The sequence below is a fragment of the Chiloscyllium plagiosum genome, unplaced genomic scaffold (assembly GCF_037043375.1).
Source record: "Chiloscyllium plagiosum isolate Xiang-an unplaced genomic scaffold, Cpla_swu_hap1 HiC_scaffold_36, whole genome shotgun sequence".
NCBI lineage: Eukaryota > Metazoa > Chordata > Chondrichthyes > Orectolobiformes > Hemiscylliidae > Chiloscyllium > Chiloscyllium plagiosum.
The window spans coordinates 29,029,821-29,045,868 of NW_028270174.1; the positions used below are offsets into that span (position 1 = coordinate 29,029,821).

General features: G+C 40.4%; 1 protein-coding gene and 1 long non-coding RNA gene across 6 annotated transcripts in view; one reads left to right on the forward strand and one right to left on the reverse strand.

Moving 5' to 3' along the window:
• The window catches only part of LOC122539349 (ETS-related transcription factor Elf-2), a 190,340-nt gene that overhangs the window by 159,337 nt on the left and 14,955 nt on the right, over positions 1-16,048 (reverse strand). The window contains exon 1 of one of the 5 annotated variants that reach the window (XM_043674095.2): positions 5,916-7,102. The exons of 1 other annotated variant lie outside the window; for it this stretch is intronic. The gene's annotated coding sequence lies outside the window, so the exon portion shown is untranslated. Of the gene's footprint in view, positions 1-5,915; positions 7,103-16,048 lie in introns of those variants that run through there. 3 more of the 5 variants (XM_043674094.2, XM_043674093.2, XM_087980055.1) reach the window with 3 other exon arrangements.
• Positions 7,271-14,927, forward strand: LOC122539351 (uncharacterized). Its single transcript, XR_006309045.2, has 2 exons — positions 7,271-7,418; positions 14,709-14,927. It is a non-coding gene; the product is annotated as an uncharacterized LOC122539351 (long non-coding RNA).

Sequence of the window (16,048 nt, forward strand, 5' to 3'; positions counted from 1 at the left end):
AATACATATGATTAAGCAGGAACATGGTTTCAGGGCAAGGGAAATCATGCCCAACAAGTTTATTAGAATTCTTTGACATGTAACAAGCAGGATAAAAGGGGAAGCAGTGGATGTAAGATATTTGAAATTCTGCAGGTCATTGATAAGTTACCACACATTAATAAGATGATGTGGTCAGTGGTAGGTTAACATGGAAAGAAGTGGGTTCTTGTAGTGGTAGTGTCACTATGTCTGAGCAGGGAGCCTGGGTTTAAGTCCCACCTACATCCTTGAATAAATTGATTCAACATATTAACATGGATAGAGGATTGGCAACCTCATTGAAGATTAGGATTAGGATAAGGGAGAACATTTTCAGGAGGGCAACCTTTAACTGTAGAGTGCCATAGGGACCAGTGCGAGGCCACAATTACTTACAATATATGTTAATGACTTGGACAAGAAAGGCAAATGCACCATTGAAAAAAGTTTGCAGATCACACACAAAATGGGTGGGAGGGCAAGTGGTGAGGATGACAGAGTCTGCAGAAGAATATAGACAGATTAGGCAAGTGGGTGAAATGTTGACCAATGGAAATATAATGTGGGGAAATGTGAAGTTATGCAGGTTGGCAGAAAGAATAGAGGAGCTGAGCATTATTGAAGTGGAGAAGAACTGCAGAAAGCTACAGAACAGAGAGATTTGGGTATACTTGTCCATGAAACAAAAAGCTAGCATCCAACTTCAACAAGTAATAGGGAAGGCAAATGGAACATTGACCATTATTTCAATGGGAATGGTGTGTAAAAGTAGGGAGGTTCGATTGAAGAGTTTTGAGCTTCTTTATCTAAGGAAAGATATCCTAGCATTGGAAACAGTCTAGACAAGATTTGGAGATACCAGTGTTTGAATGGGGTGTACAAAGTTAAAAATCACACAACACCAGGTTATAGTCCAACAGGTTTAATTGGAAGCACTAGCTTTAGGAGCGCCGCTTCTTCATGAGGTGGCTGTGGAGTACATAATTGCAAGTCTAGACAAGGTTCACTAGACTGATCCCAGGTATGGAGGGACGGACTTATAGTCTTGAGGTTGTGTAGATTGAGACTATACACATTGGAATTTAGAAGAATGAGAGGCAACTTAATGAAGCAAGATTCTTAAGGGGTTTCATAGCATAGATTCTCCTTTTTGGGAAAGTCTGGGGTCAAAGAGCAAAATCTCAGAGTAAGGGGTCACACATTTCAAACCAAGATGGAGGAGGAATTTCTTCTATTCAGTGAGTGAATTTGTGGAATTCTTTACTGCAAAAGGCTGGGTTATTAATTATATTCAAGGCTGAGATAGATTTTTACCAGCAAGGGTTACGGGAAAAATGTAGGAAAGTGGATTTGAGGATTATCAGATCAACCGTGATTCCCATTGAATGGCAGAGCTGACTTAATGGGCTGGATAGCTTACTTGCATTCCTACATCTTCCAGTCTTACAGAATTGAAGACTGAGAATTTAACTCAGCCACTCCTCACTTATTTCAATTCATGAGGAACAGTAAAATATACACATCACAAAATCTACCCAATTACAACGACTGCAATAGATAACACCACAATTCTGGTCTTGATCTGTTCTTTCTTGTATGCAAAAATCCTAACTTTAAGATTACGAAAAAAAGTGTGCCTCTTTTAAAAAAAGGTGCATCCTAAAAACACAACTACAGAATATCACTTCTTTGATTTGTTTTAATTACCATGCAATTACTACATTAGATTCAATCTCACACCTGAGCAGACAACATTGAAGTGTCTTGTTAGAATTCACAATTTATCTTTGCAGTTTCTAACATGTGTTGTGTGTTTATTTGTAGAGAGGCGCTTGTAGAGTCACACAGCATGGAAACAGACCCTTTGATCCAACCAGTCCACACTGACCATGTTCCCAAACTAAACTAGTCCCACACGTCAGTGTTTGGCCCAATCCCTCCAAACCTTACCTATTCATGAACTAATCCAACCGTACCTGCACCATCACTTCCTTTTGTAACCTTCATTCACCACATTTATTTTGATGTAATTTCTCAAAGTCCAATATATCAGTGCAAAAATAGAAGACAAAAGGTAAACTATAATTCCATCATTTCTTTGGAAACAAGTTTTAAAACAATACAATATATTTTGATAATAGAAAACTTATTTTAAGACAGAAGCTCTGGATTTTTTTCTCATTTTCTTAATTCCTTTGTGGGATGTGGGCATCGCATTTATTACCCATCCCTAGTTGCCCTTGAGAAGTGGTGGTGAGCTGCCTTCTTGAACCACTGCTAGGCCTTGACCCACAATGCCATTAGGGAGGGAATTCCAGGTTTTAATTCAGTGGTAGTGAAGGCACAGCAAATATTTCAAAGTCAGGATGATGAGTGGCTTGGAGAGGAACTTGAAGGTCGTGATGTTCCCATGTATCTGCTGCCCTTGTCCTTCTAGATGGAAGTAGTCATGGATTTGGAAGGTGTTGTCCGAGAGATCAGAGTCGAGAGCATGGTGCTGGAAAGGCACAGCAGGTTAGACAGCATCTGAGGAGCAGAAGAGCCAGAGGATATAGTGGAGGCTGGTACAATTGCAACATTTAAGAGGCATTTGGATGGGTACATGAATAGGAAGGGTTTGGAGGGATATGGGCCGGGTGCTGGCAGGTGGGACTAGATTGGGTTGGGATATCTGGTTGGCATGGACGGGTTGGACCGAAGGGTCTGTTTCCATGCTGTACATCTCTATGGCTCTAAGAATCGATGTTTCAGGCATAAGCCCTTCATCAGGAATCACGAATACCACCTATTTTCAAGTCTTCCAACAATAGATTCAGTCTCGCTCAAAGGGCACAAGAAGAGTGGAAGAAATAAAGGTCACACTAGCTGAGAAGACGTACTACAGAAGGCAGAGACGAGATAAATACACATTGTTGGAGAAGACAAGATGATTAATGCTGCATCTGACATTTTATTCTTCATCTGACTGAATACTTGATGTCAGCACCAAGTGCCAGAGATTGAAAAGTCATTCCAAAATCTACATTCCTTACCTAGAGTGTAAAAGCCTCACTTTATACATAACTATCTGACACATGGCCCAAACTAAAGGCAGCTATAGCCCAAATAGAGAAACTTGAATGTTGGTGAATGGATTATGAATTGTGCAATTTTATTGTGAATATGAAATCTAAATCTAGAGGGTATTCTGACCCAGTGATAGTGACCCTACCTCTAGGCCAGAGATTTAACTTCCACCTGCCCCAGAAGTCTATCACAACAATGAACATTATTTTAAAATAAATTTACCCAAGAAAAAAAAACTTTGATTGGACTACCCTCCTGGCGCACTACCAAGTAAGATCAGCAACAAAAATGCACTGCACCTGTGCATTCCAATGTACCTGCATTCACTCCAGTGTCACAGGCTCTCATTCATCATTGGACTTAGCCCTCTGACCAGAGAAGTCCAGAACCACTGACATAAGCATTGCAGAAAGCTGTTGCAAATAAGATCCATTATTATCAGGTAGCCAATTTTATTTATGTAAAATACTTCACTTCTAAGAACAAAAGATTTTTCTACTCCCCACCCTCCCAATATAAATCAAGGTTTCGCTGCCCTAAGCCTCACAAATCAGTGAGCCTCAGTGTCCCTTTTTTGGCTAAAAAGAAACTTCTCCTATACAAAGTCCATATACAAGATTTAGCTACAGGTCTACAAATCATGTCTCATCACATACTCACACTTAAACCAAATTCGATGGAGCAACTAAAAAAAGTTCGATCACTGCATATCTTCTCAGCTTTGCATTTCATTATTCTGTATTTTACTTGTGCAATCCTATTTATGAGTAAGTGTACATTTAAAAATTTGAAGGGCTGGATACAAACTTGCATCCTACATAGAGACTAAAGGATGTGCATCAAAGAATTCTAAAACACCATTTCAGACTCAGTCATCTAAAATGTTAGAAAGCTTTTAAATGTTAAATGTTTAGCCTATAGAGAAAACATAAATAATTTCATTCTAAGAAGAATGAATGAATGAAATAGAAGAAATAAGATGAAGTACTAATTGTGGATTTCTCTTTTAATTCTACTGTCCATTCCAAATTCAGTTCAACGCATCAGAGGTGCAATCCTAATAGTACATAGATGTACTTTTTTTTTATAAAAGTTACCAGATTTACAATCCCTGTTTCCAAACCACCAATAATGTATTTGAAATCAATGCATTAGGAATGAGCTGAAGTAACAAGCAGAAACATTGACAAAAGTAAAATTTTAAAAATCAAAAGAATTTGGTCCTAAACACTTTAAATACCTTTACCAGCCGACAATAACAGTTTGGTTGAATTGGAAACACACTGACCTCTGATGTCTAGTCAGATCAAGCCACATTTTAGAATTAAAAGGACATAAAATAGACCAACTATCAACACTACACAATGGATCAAATAAAGACCTAGTCCAGGTAGTCAGGCAGTTCAAGTCTGCATTAAAAACATTAAAAGGTCATACTCAAAGAGCAGGGAATATTCCTGGTGTTCTCCTAAAACTCCATCCTCAATCAGCAATAACAGATTAGTCAGTCATTCTTCTTGGAACTGTTTGTGCAATTTTACATTATACAGCATTGATGCTGTGCCTTCAATTTAATGGCTGCTGCACTCCAAAAGTCATTAATGGCATATGATGCACTCTGAGACCACTCTTTTACAGTAACAGGAATTTAAAAACAAGTGTATGTAATAACTACATGCCATTCAAGTACTTTAAAGACACTTATTTATTCATTTGTAAAAGCTTCTGTCACCAAGTATTTTCTGAAAGAGCTTCAGATTATCTGTCGATCATGTGACAATCTGGACAGTGAAAAAAACATATTATAGACATGTACAATTTTCAATCCTCGCAGCTCAGAGATACTGCACAACCTCTCTTCAGTATTACTATAAGGAAAGCATTCAGAAATGAACATTTCCTAACATTATCCCACAATGGGTAAAGTGCATCCCCAGTGAATTAGAACTGAGCAGTCACTCTCAAAAAGAAAAAAATTATATTCATTGAAATAAACACAAAAGCAATAAGTTCCCATACTTAACTTTAACTCTTCAATTAAATTAGATGGTCTATATTAAAATATATGATGAACATATTTTCAGGAGACGACTGGTAAAGATAACACATTCTTTTTGGGCTATTCAGCCACTTACAGTAGAAAGTATTGCTACAATCAATTGCTCAATCTAGCTCTGGTATGCAACTGTATACAGTTGCACAAATGTTATTGGAGCCTAAAAGAAAAATGCAACTTCAAATTAAAACTACATTATAATGTGAACAAACCGAGTCTTAGCAACAAAAACACTACCGTAAATTAAATAATTCGATCCCCCTATAAATGCCCCGGTCAAACGTAGAGATCCAGAAGTCTCTAACCTCAGATCAAACTACAAGTTTCAAAAAGGCTTTTATTTCCCTTTTTAAAATCGTTGTTGCGCGTTAAACAACATGACGTTCTAAAAATCACACACATTTAAAATATAGTTTAAAAAAGAGAGAGAGGAAAGGCAACTTTCATTTTTCACCACGTTGTGCGCCGGGTGGGGGGAGGAGAGAACATGGTTCCCCCTAGGCCTGAGAGTCATAAATAAAACCGAAATTCAAAAACCCAATGCAGAAAACAAAACTCAACAAATAACTAAGATCGAACTCAACTCACGGCAAGCGCCGTGCATTTGTCAAGCACAGAGACAACAATACTCAAAATTATACATAATGTACCCTGAAAAATGGACTTAACTTCAGAGGCGAAACAAGTTACAGAGCGGCTGATCATGTCCAGCCAATTCCTCAAAGCTGTGCGGGGTGTACAAGTGGAACGAGCTAAAAAGCTGCTTTCTTACCTCTCTCCGGGGCTTGCAAATCTCATCCAAATCCAACTGGGTGCGGAGTGAAGGTCTGTGTTGTTGTGTTGTTTTGCAGTGTCTCCAGGATATCAGGCTGTACAGTATATGCCGTGTGAACGTTTGACTGTGGACAGCCCCCGGTGGTTACCGTCCTCCTACAGTTCCCCAGTCAAGCCTGAGGTTTCAGTTTACACAGAAATGAAGCACACTCCACACTGCCTGACCTCCCTCTATCTTTTTCTCACTCTATTCCAAGAGCGTGATAGGCTAAATCCAGGTCACATCTCCCAGCCTGCCAAATTCTTACACAGCAACACGTCCAGCCAACCAAAAAACAACGCCTTTCCCAGAAATTATCCCACTGGCTGCGAGACGGTGAAAAAGAAGGAGGGAAAAAAATCAGCTGGTTTACATCACCCACCAACCATATTTTCAAGTTGCAATGAACGTCATCTATGTTTTTCTCGCGGGTCCAGCATAAATTCGAAAAGGGGCTGAGTTTTGCAATTTTTTTTCATATTTTGGACAGGGTCACAACCTTTTTTTTTAAACACCATTCCAATTGAACTGTTTAGCTAGTTAAATCCTGCATTTTTTTTTCACTGTCCTGGGTTACTAGTACAATGCAATTGTCTCTTCTATACCAGAGTTTGTTTACATCCTTTTATTTCCTTTCGTGTTTATTTTTACATCGACAAGGCAGGGAAAGACATACGGCGGGGGCTTGTCACGAGAGAGAGAGAGCGCCTTTGGAGTTATTTTGTGAGTTCCTTCCCTCCATAAAAACCACTCAGTTTAAAGGGGAAAGTGTCGTGGAGCGAGGAGAAGGATTTATTTTTTGGTTATTGGAACATAGGCCAGGATGGTTGCTGCCTGCAATATGAAAGTAAAATCGAGAGCAGGCGACAACTTAACAAAATCCTCAGGAGGAACCTCGTCCTTCATGTTGCTCCTGAAAGACCTTTGACGACCCAACATTCGAAAATAGAACGCGCACGCCCAGCGTCGCGTTCCAAATTGGAACCTTCGGCGCCCAACGTTCGAAAATAGAACGGATCGCCCGCCGGTGCCGCGTTCCAAATGAGATCCTTTGCTATTCCCGAGTTCAATTCAGGAGTTTTAACACTTTTATCCCCCCTTAATTGTTTGATTAACATCGGCAAATGGAAACTTAGGATCTGCCCCTCAGAGCAAACCAAAAACCTTCCGCGCCACACACTCTCTGCCAAGGTCTGTCCGTGAACCCCACAGCTCAGACAACCGTACCGAGCTGGTGTTTGTACAGTCTGTAGCGCTGCTGGGTCTGGGTTTGTTTGTAATCTGACAGCAGGAAATCCCGCCTTCCACCGGTCCACTATTGGTGCTTAGACTGCTTTTATTAGGTTGTAAAGAGGTGGAAGTAATATCAACGTGGTGCCGTTCACTGTGAGGACGATAAAACGCGTTCCCGCTTGTGCAGACTCTACCCCTTCGTCCGTATGATTTGCAGAGCGTGCAGTGGTCAGTTATGATACCGCCTTATTAAATGTGTGATTCATTCTATCCTCCATGCAAGACTGGAGTAAGTCAGATTGCTATGAGGTCAATGGCTCAAATGGGACGTCCGCCAAGCATTGCTTTGCAACTGTATAGAACCGAACTGCGTTTGTGATTATACTTAGAGTTTTTTTTAATGATAACTGAAACGTGGTTTCAAGTGGACAGGGCCTGGGAAATGAATATTCAAGGCTTACACGTGCTATCGTAAGGACAGACTGATGGGCAGAGTGGGTGGGGTAGCCATGTTGGTAAGGAATGATATTCAGTCCCTTACGTGGGGGGGGACCTAGAATCAGGGGGTGTAGAGTCAGTGTAGATAGAGCTGAGAAATTCCAAGGGTAAAAAGACCCTCTTGGGAGTTATCTACAGGCCCCCAAACAGTAGTCTGGATGTCGGATGTAAGTTGAATCAGGAGCTGAAATTGGCCTGTCGTAAAGATGTTACTACAGTTGTTATGGGGGATTTCAACATGCAGGTAGACTGGGAGAATCAGGATGGTATTGGATCTCAAGAAAGAGACTTTGTGGAGTGCCTCCGAGATGGATTCTTAGAACAGCTGGTGCTGGAGCCGACCAGGGAGAAGGCAATTCTGGATCTGGTAATGTGCAACGAACCAGAATTGATCAGGGACCTCGAAGTGAAGGAGCCATTGGGAAGTATTGACCATAATACAATAAGCTTCAATCTGCAATTTGAGAGGGGAGAGGGTACAATCGGAAGTGACAATATTTCTGTTGAATAAAGGGAACTATAGAGCTATGAGGGAGGAGCTGGCCAAAGTTCAATGATGCAATAACTTAGCAGGGATGACAGTGGAGGAACAATGGTGGATATTTCTGTATATAATGTAGAAGTTGCGGGATCAGTTCATTCCAAAAAGGAAGAAAGATCCCAGGAGGAGGCATGGGTGGCCGTGGCTGACTAGGGAAGTTAAGAAACATATAAAGTTAAAAGAGAAAAAGTACAACATAGCAAAGATAAGTGGGAAAACGGAGGACTGGGAAGCTTTTAAAGAACAACAGAGGATTACCAAGAAGGAAATACGCAGAGAAAAAATGAGGTACGAAGGTAAACTGGCCAAAAATATAAAGGAGGATAGTGAAAGCTTTTTTAAGTATGTGAAAGGCAAAAAAATGGTTAAGACTAAAGTTGGACCCTTGAAGACAGAAACAGGGGAATATATTACAAGGAACAAAGAAATGGCAGAAAATTGAATTGGTACTTCAGATCTGTGTTCACTGGGGAAGACACAAGCAATCTCCCTGAGGTAACAGTGGCTGAAGGACCTGAACTTTAAGGGAATTTATATTTGCCAGGAATTGGTGTTGGAGAGACTGTTAGGTCTGAAGGTTGATAAGTCCCCGGGGCCTGATGGTCTACATCCCAGGGTACTGAAGGAGGTGGCTTGAGAAATCATGGATACATTGGTGATTATTTTCCAGAGTTCGATAGATTCGGTATCAGTTCCTGCGGATTGGAGGGTGGCTAATGTTGTACCACGTTTTAAGAAAGGTGGGAGAGAGAAAGCAGGAAATTATAGACCAGTTAGTCTGACTTCAGTGGTGGGAAAGATGCTGGAGTATATTATAAAGGATGAAATTACGACACATCTGGATAGTAGTAACAGGATAGGTCAGAGTCAGCATGGATTTATGAAGGGGAAATCATGCTTGACTAATCTTCTGGAATTTTTTGAGGATGTAACTCTGAAGATGGACAAGGGAGATCCAGTAGATGTAGTGTACCTGGACTTTAGTTAGTTAGGAGGTTAGTGAGCAAAATTAGGGTGCATGGTATTGGGGGCAAAGTACTAACTTGGAGTGAAAGTTGGTTGGCTGACAGGAAATAAAGAGTAGTGATAAACGGCTCCATTTCGGAATGGCAGGCAGTGACCAGTGGGGTACCGCAGGGATCAGTGCTGGGAACGCAGCTTTTTACAATATATATCAATGATATAGAAGATGGTATTAGTAATAACATTAGCAAATTTGCTGATGATACTAAGCTGGGTGGCAGAGTGAAATGTGAGGAGGATGTTAGGAGATTACAGGGTGACCTGGACAGGTTAGGTGAGTGGTCAGATGCAGTTTAATGTGGATAAATGTATGGTTCTCCACTTTGGTGGCAAGAACAGGAAGGCAGATTACTACCTAAATGGAATCAAGTTAGGTAAAGGGGCAGTACAGAGAGATCTGGGTGTTCTTGTACACCAGTCAATGAAGGTAAGCATGCAGGTACAGCAGGTAGTGAAGAAAGCTAATAGCATGCTGGCCTTCATAACAAGAGGGATTGAGTATAGAAGCAAAGAGGTGCTTCTGCAGCTGTACAGGGCCCTGGTGAGACCACACCTGGAGTATTGTGTGCAGTTCTGGTCTCCAAATTTGAGGAAAGACATTCTGGCTATTGAGGGAGTGCAGCATAGGTTCACGAGGTCAATTCCTGGAATGGCGGGACTACCTTACACTGAAAGACTGGAGCGACTGGGCTTGTATACCCTTGAGTTTAGAAGACCGAGAGGGGATCTGATTGAGACATATAAGATTATTAAAGGATTGGACACTATGGAGGCAGGAAACGTGTTTCCGCTGATGGGTGAGTGCCGAACCAGAGGACACAGCTTAAAAATACGGGGTAGACCATTTAGGACAGAGATGAGGAGAAACGTCTTCACCCAGAGAGTGGTGGCTGTGTGGAATGCTCTGCCCCAGAGGGCAGTGGAGGCCCAGTCTCTGGATTCACTTAAGAAAGAGTTGGATAGAGCTCTCAAGGATAGTGAAATCAAGGGTTATGGAGATACGGCAGGAACAGGATACTGATTAAGGATGATCAGCCATGATCATATTGAATGGTGATGCAGGCTTGAAGGGCAGAATGGCCTACTCCTGCACCTATTGTCTAAAAATAAACATCGTCAGAAGTTACACAACATCAGGATTTGGTCTGAAGTGAGTACTGCAGATGCTGGAGATTAGAATCAAGATTAGAGTGTTGCTGGAAAAGCACAGCAGGTCAGGCAGTATCTGAGGAGCAGGAAAATTGACGTTTCGGGCAAAAGCCCTTCATCAGGAATGAGGCTGGGAGCCTTAGGCTTGGAGAGATTTAGAGATCAAGGTTTGGTCCATTGGGTTTATTTGAAATTACAAACTTTCCCAGCGCTGTTCATTCGTTGCTTTACTTTTTTGATTTCTGAAAGCTTGTGATTTCAAATAAACTTGTTGGCCTATAACCTGGTGTCATGTTACTTCTGACTTTGTCCACCCCAGTCCAACACCTCCACACCAGACATCAAGCTGGACTGCACCTGAAAGACCATCAGTCTGTGAAAGACATTCTTTGATCTGCCCAAAACGTCTTGAACTTCCAGAGCAAGGAGTTGCAGACTGGCGCGTTCCAAGTTCTTGGACTATATGCGGAGGGACGCATGAAAGCTTGGGGCAGCTGCCACCAAGGCACATTGAGGGAAGATTGTCGAAAGTCTTTCTTCCGAAGCTAAATGGGGGTTCATTCAGTTATTGGATGCCCCAACCCCCACCCGGTGACTCAAATGCATGTAAATATAGTCTTGAACAAGTAAAAAATGTTAGCTCTGATGAGGCATCATCTGGACTTGAACTGTTAGCTTGCTGTCTCTCCACAAATGCTGCCTGACCCCACTTTGATCTCCAACATTTTTTGTTTTTCAGTAAGAGATACCTTGGTTTGTTTGCTGGAGAGTCAAACTCCAATATTTGTTTGTTTCTTCATACGCTACAGACCCAAACTGCTCAAGTATGTATTTTAAGGTATTTTAATGAATGATATATATTTTTGAAATAAAAAAAGCAATGCAACCAAGTTAGATTGCTTTTGCCCGAAATGCCGATTTTACTGCTCCTCGGATGCTGCCTGAACTCTGTGCTCCTCCAGCACCACTAATCCAGAATCATTCAAGATTGGCCTACAGTTTCCAAGATCTGGGAACTCTGAAGCATGTTTGTTTTTTCCTCATTTCTTGTGAGCACTTCTATTTATTCACTATAAAAGTAAGACCATAAAATGTAGAGCAGAAAGAAGTAGGCTATTCAGCCTATAGAGTTTGCTCTGCCATACAATTGTAGAGTTGTACAACATGGTAACAGACCCTTCAGTCCAACTCATCCATGCTGACCAGATATTCCAAATTAGCCTAGTCCCATTTGCCAGCATTTGGTCCAAATCCGTCAAAACCCTTCCTATTCATATACCCATCCAAATGCCTTTTAACTGTTGTAATTGTACCAGCCTCCACCACTTCCTCTGGCAGCTCATTCCATTTAATTAGATCGTGGCTAATCTGAAAATCCTCTACTCCATCTCCGCTTTGAATATATTTAACTATCCAGTCTTGATAGCCCTCTATAGTATTCATGATTTGGAGGTGCCAGTGTTGGACTGTGGTATACAAAGTTAAAAATTACAAAACACCAGTTTATAGTCCAACAGGATTATTTGGAGGCACTAGCTTTCGGAAGCTAGTGCTCCAAAAGCTAGTGCTTCCAAATTAACCTGTTGGACTATAACTTCGTGTTGTGTAATTTTTAACCTCTATGGTAGAGAATTCCATAGTCTGACTATTCTCTGAGAGAAAAATGCCTCCTTATTTCTGTCTTAAAAGAGTGAGCCCTCAACTCTGAGTTTAGGCCTCATTCGAGATATGCAGGGAGGAGGCTGTTTGAAATTCAAGCATCATCCAGTTGAGGCGAAATGTCTTTTTGCCTTCCAATTGTTTTGAGAAATCAGGATGAAGTAACATAAAATTGGCATCCATGTTGAGGAGGGAAGGCAAATTAAATAAAAACAGAAATTGCTGGAAAAACTCAGCAGGTCTGAGAAGGCTCACTGGAAGCAAAACATTAAGTCTGTTTTCTTTCACAGATGCTGCCAGTCCTGCTGAGCTTTTACAGCAATTTCTGCTTCTGTTTCTGATTTCCAGCATTGACAGTTCTTTCAGGTCTTTCGTTTAAGGCAAATGAAATGTTGGTCTTTATTGAACAGAGAAGTAGGGAGGTTTTGTCAGTACTACACAGGGCACTAGTTAGTCGTTAGCTGATATACTTTGAACAGTTTCATGTGCCTTATCTAAGGAAAGATATACTGGCATTGGTAGCAATCCAGAGAATAGGTGAAAGTGAGGACTGCAGATGCTGGAAATCGGAGTCGAGAGTGTGGTGCTCAAAAGTACAGCAGGTCACGCAACATCCGAGGAGCAGGAGAATCGATGTTTCGGGTAAAAACCCTTCATCAGGATCCAGTGAATGTTCACTGGGTATAAATGGACTATTTTATGAGGGGAGATTGAATGGTGGGCCTGTACTCATTGGAATTTAGAAGAATTAGATGTGACCTTATTGAAACATAGAAGATTCTTAAGGGACTTGACAGGGTAGATGAGGAGATGTTATTTCCCCTTATGAGAGAGTCTGGAAGCAAAGTGCACAATTTCAGATTGAAGGTTTTTCCAATTAGGACAGAGATGAGGAGGAATATCTTCAATCAGACTGTACTGAATGCAGAATTCTTTACAACCGAGGATTATTGAGGGTGAGTCATTAAGTAAATTTAAGGCCAAGATAGACAGATTTTTAACTAGTAAGGGAAACAAGGGTTACAGGAAAAAGCAGGAAATTGGAGTTGAGGATCATCAGATCTGCCATGATCTCACTGAATGGCAGATGACACTCAATGCCTCCTATTGCTAACATGCAATCAATTGCCTCTTTTAAAATTTTAATGGTATGAGACAAGAACTTTACAAAGTTGATTGGAACAGACTATTCGTGGGTAAAGTGATGATTGACTGATGAAAGGCTTTCAAAAATGTGATAACAGGAGTTTAGAGGTATTATGTTCCTGTTAGAGTGAAGGATAAGGCTGGTAAGATTAGGGAGCAATTGGTGAATAAAGATATTGAGGTTCTAGTCAAGAATAAAAAAGGAATCATATAATAGATTTAGACAACTGGGATCAAATGAATCTCTTGAAGAGGAAAATCAGGAAAGCAAGTGAGATAGCCTTGGCAGATAAAATTAAGGATAATCCAAAGAGATTGTACAAGTACATTGTAATGGAAAATTAACATTTACTGTGAAATCTGAAAGAGAATACTTTGCTAAATCTAACACTTTGCCAAAATTTTAAGTAGGCAGCTTGACTTTGCTGGATTTTGCAAGCAGACAGCTTGGCCTTGCAAGTCTTGCAAACAGTCAGATTCAGCAAGAGTCAGGGAAAACATAAAGCTTCAATTATATCAACAGTAAAGGAATGAGAAAAACAACTCCATATGTGGAAAGATGCTAGAATGTTCCCAGTTCTTGTCCTTGAGTGTGTAATAAGGATAAGCAAAATGTAGTATAAAGAGAATATGTGGAAGTTGTACAGCCCCTTACATGCAGCATCTTGCCAAGTGTATTAGGCCCCCTGCAGAGGTTGTAGTGAAGCTTTTTCTTTGCTCTTGCTGGCATTTGAGTCGAGTCAATTTAATTTCCATGACAATGTTAAAGGCAAAAGAGCAACTAGAGAGAAGTAGGAACCCTTAAAGATCAACAAGATCATCTTTGTGTTGAACCTCAGGAAATGGGAGAGATATTAAATTAATATTTCTTGTCTGTTTTTACTGTTAGGAAAGAAATGGAGGCGAGAGAATGCTGGAAAACAAATATTGATGTTTTGTAAACAGTTCACATTACAGAAGGGGAAGTGTTGAAAGTCTTAGAAAACACAAAGTTGGATACATTTCTGGCACCTGAACAAGAATATCCCAGGACATTGTGGGAAGTTAGGGAGGAAATTGCAGGTCCCCCAGCAGAAATATTTGTATTATCTATAACCATCGGGGAAACTCTACAAGTGCCTCTTGCTAAAGATTCACTCTTTGCTTATCCTCCACCACTGATAATTAGAAAGGACAGTAGACTCGGCAACGAAGGGAGGACTATACCCAAACCCAAGCTGACAATGGTTGGTAACATAGCACTCAGAAGTGCGTGTAAATTTCTGTTAAGGAATTCCTTATGGAAATGTATCGCAAACTGCAGTTAACAACTTTTCCAGAGTTTTTGTGGTGCATTCATTGAAGTTGTGGTGAATATGCGATGGAATTTCACCCTTGGCATCTTTAACAAAGAAAAGCACCTCAAGCCCTGGGTTTACAGGGGTGGCTGAATTTATTTGTAGTTATGAATGAGGAAGCATTAACAGCAGAAACTGACTAATCATTCATTCTTTTCTTTTCAGAAACACCAATCAGAAATAGCTATGTAGCAGAAACCAATCGCACAAATTTGATTTTTCAACTACCAGAGAATACATCTCAGTAACTGTTTTGAACGTCACTGATGTCATTACCAGACAAGTCAGATCCCAGTCAGGAACCTGGCTTGATGGGTCAAATTTTTATTTGATTTCGTTTTAATGTAATTGTCTCTCGCTAAAACATGAACTCGCAATGCTGCAGGTTTTGCTTTACCAATAAAATGGAAATTCATTACAAAAGGAACAAAGATAAAATAGAATAATCTAAACTACCTTCTTATAACAGAACTTCAAATATTTTATACAAAAGCATAATCTCATTAATCCCAAAACATGGGTATGTTAGATCAGTGGTTAGTACTGCTGCCTTACAGTGCCAGGGGCCTGTGTTCGATTCCAGCCTTAGGCAACAGTCTGTGGAGTTTGCACGTTCTCCCCGTGTCTGTGTGGATTTCCTTTGGATGCTCTGGTTTCCTCCCACAGTCCAAAGATGTGCAGGTTGGGTGAATTGGCCATGCTAAATTGCCCATAGCATTCAGGGATGTGTAGGTTAGGTGCATTAGTCCGGGGTAAATGTAGAGTACTAGGGTAGGGGATTGAGTCTGGGTGGTTTACTCTTCAGAGGGTCGGTGTGGACTTGTTGGGCCAAATGACCTGTTTCCACACTGTAGGGATTCTATGATTCTAAAACTCATATTTGGAAATAAAAACAGTCCTTATATCGTACCAAAAATGGACCATGGGAATAGTTCCAAAAACACGGTTCATACAATTTTCACTCCAGAGACCTTGTATGTAACACCTCAGTTTAAATCACCTTCAACTTAAGCTTTTAGATTAGAATTGTGATAGCTTCTTCCTGGAGCCACAACATAGCTAACCTTCACTGTACTCAATTTTATGTTTTATATCCAAATACTTCAACTCTTGGGTATATGTATTATGCAATTCTCATAAACATGGCTCACTACAACCATCCTATTCCATGGACTTCACAGGATTGCCCCATTCAAAGTAAAAGTGAAACAAAAAGCCTTTCTCAGATCAATGTTTCCCTTAAGCTTAATAAAAACAAATTTCAGAACACTTAAAGAAATCTTTGAGGCTCCAGTATTTACTATGCTGGGTCACAAAACAATACAAATAAACAAAAGTCCAGTAAAACTTTACAGCCAGACTTCAAACCTTGATTTTAAAAGAAATTGCAAGGGTTACAAAAATGCTTTAAAGTTATTTATTAACTTCAGACACAAAAGAAAATCAACTCCTTATAAACTCAAAAATCAGAAACGCAAATAATATTTAAAAATTACATGTAATAT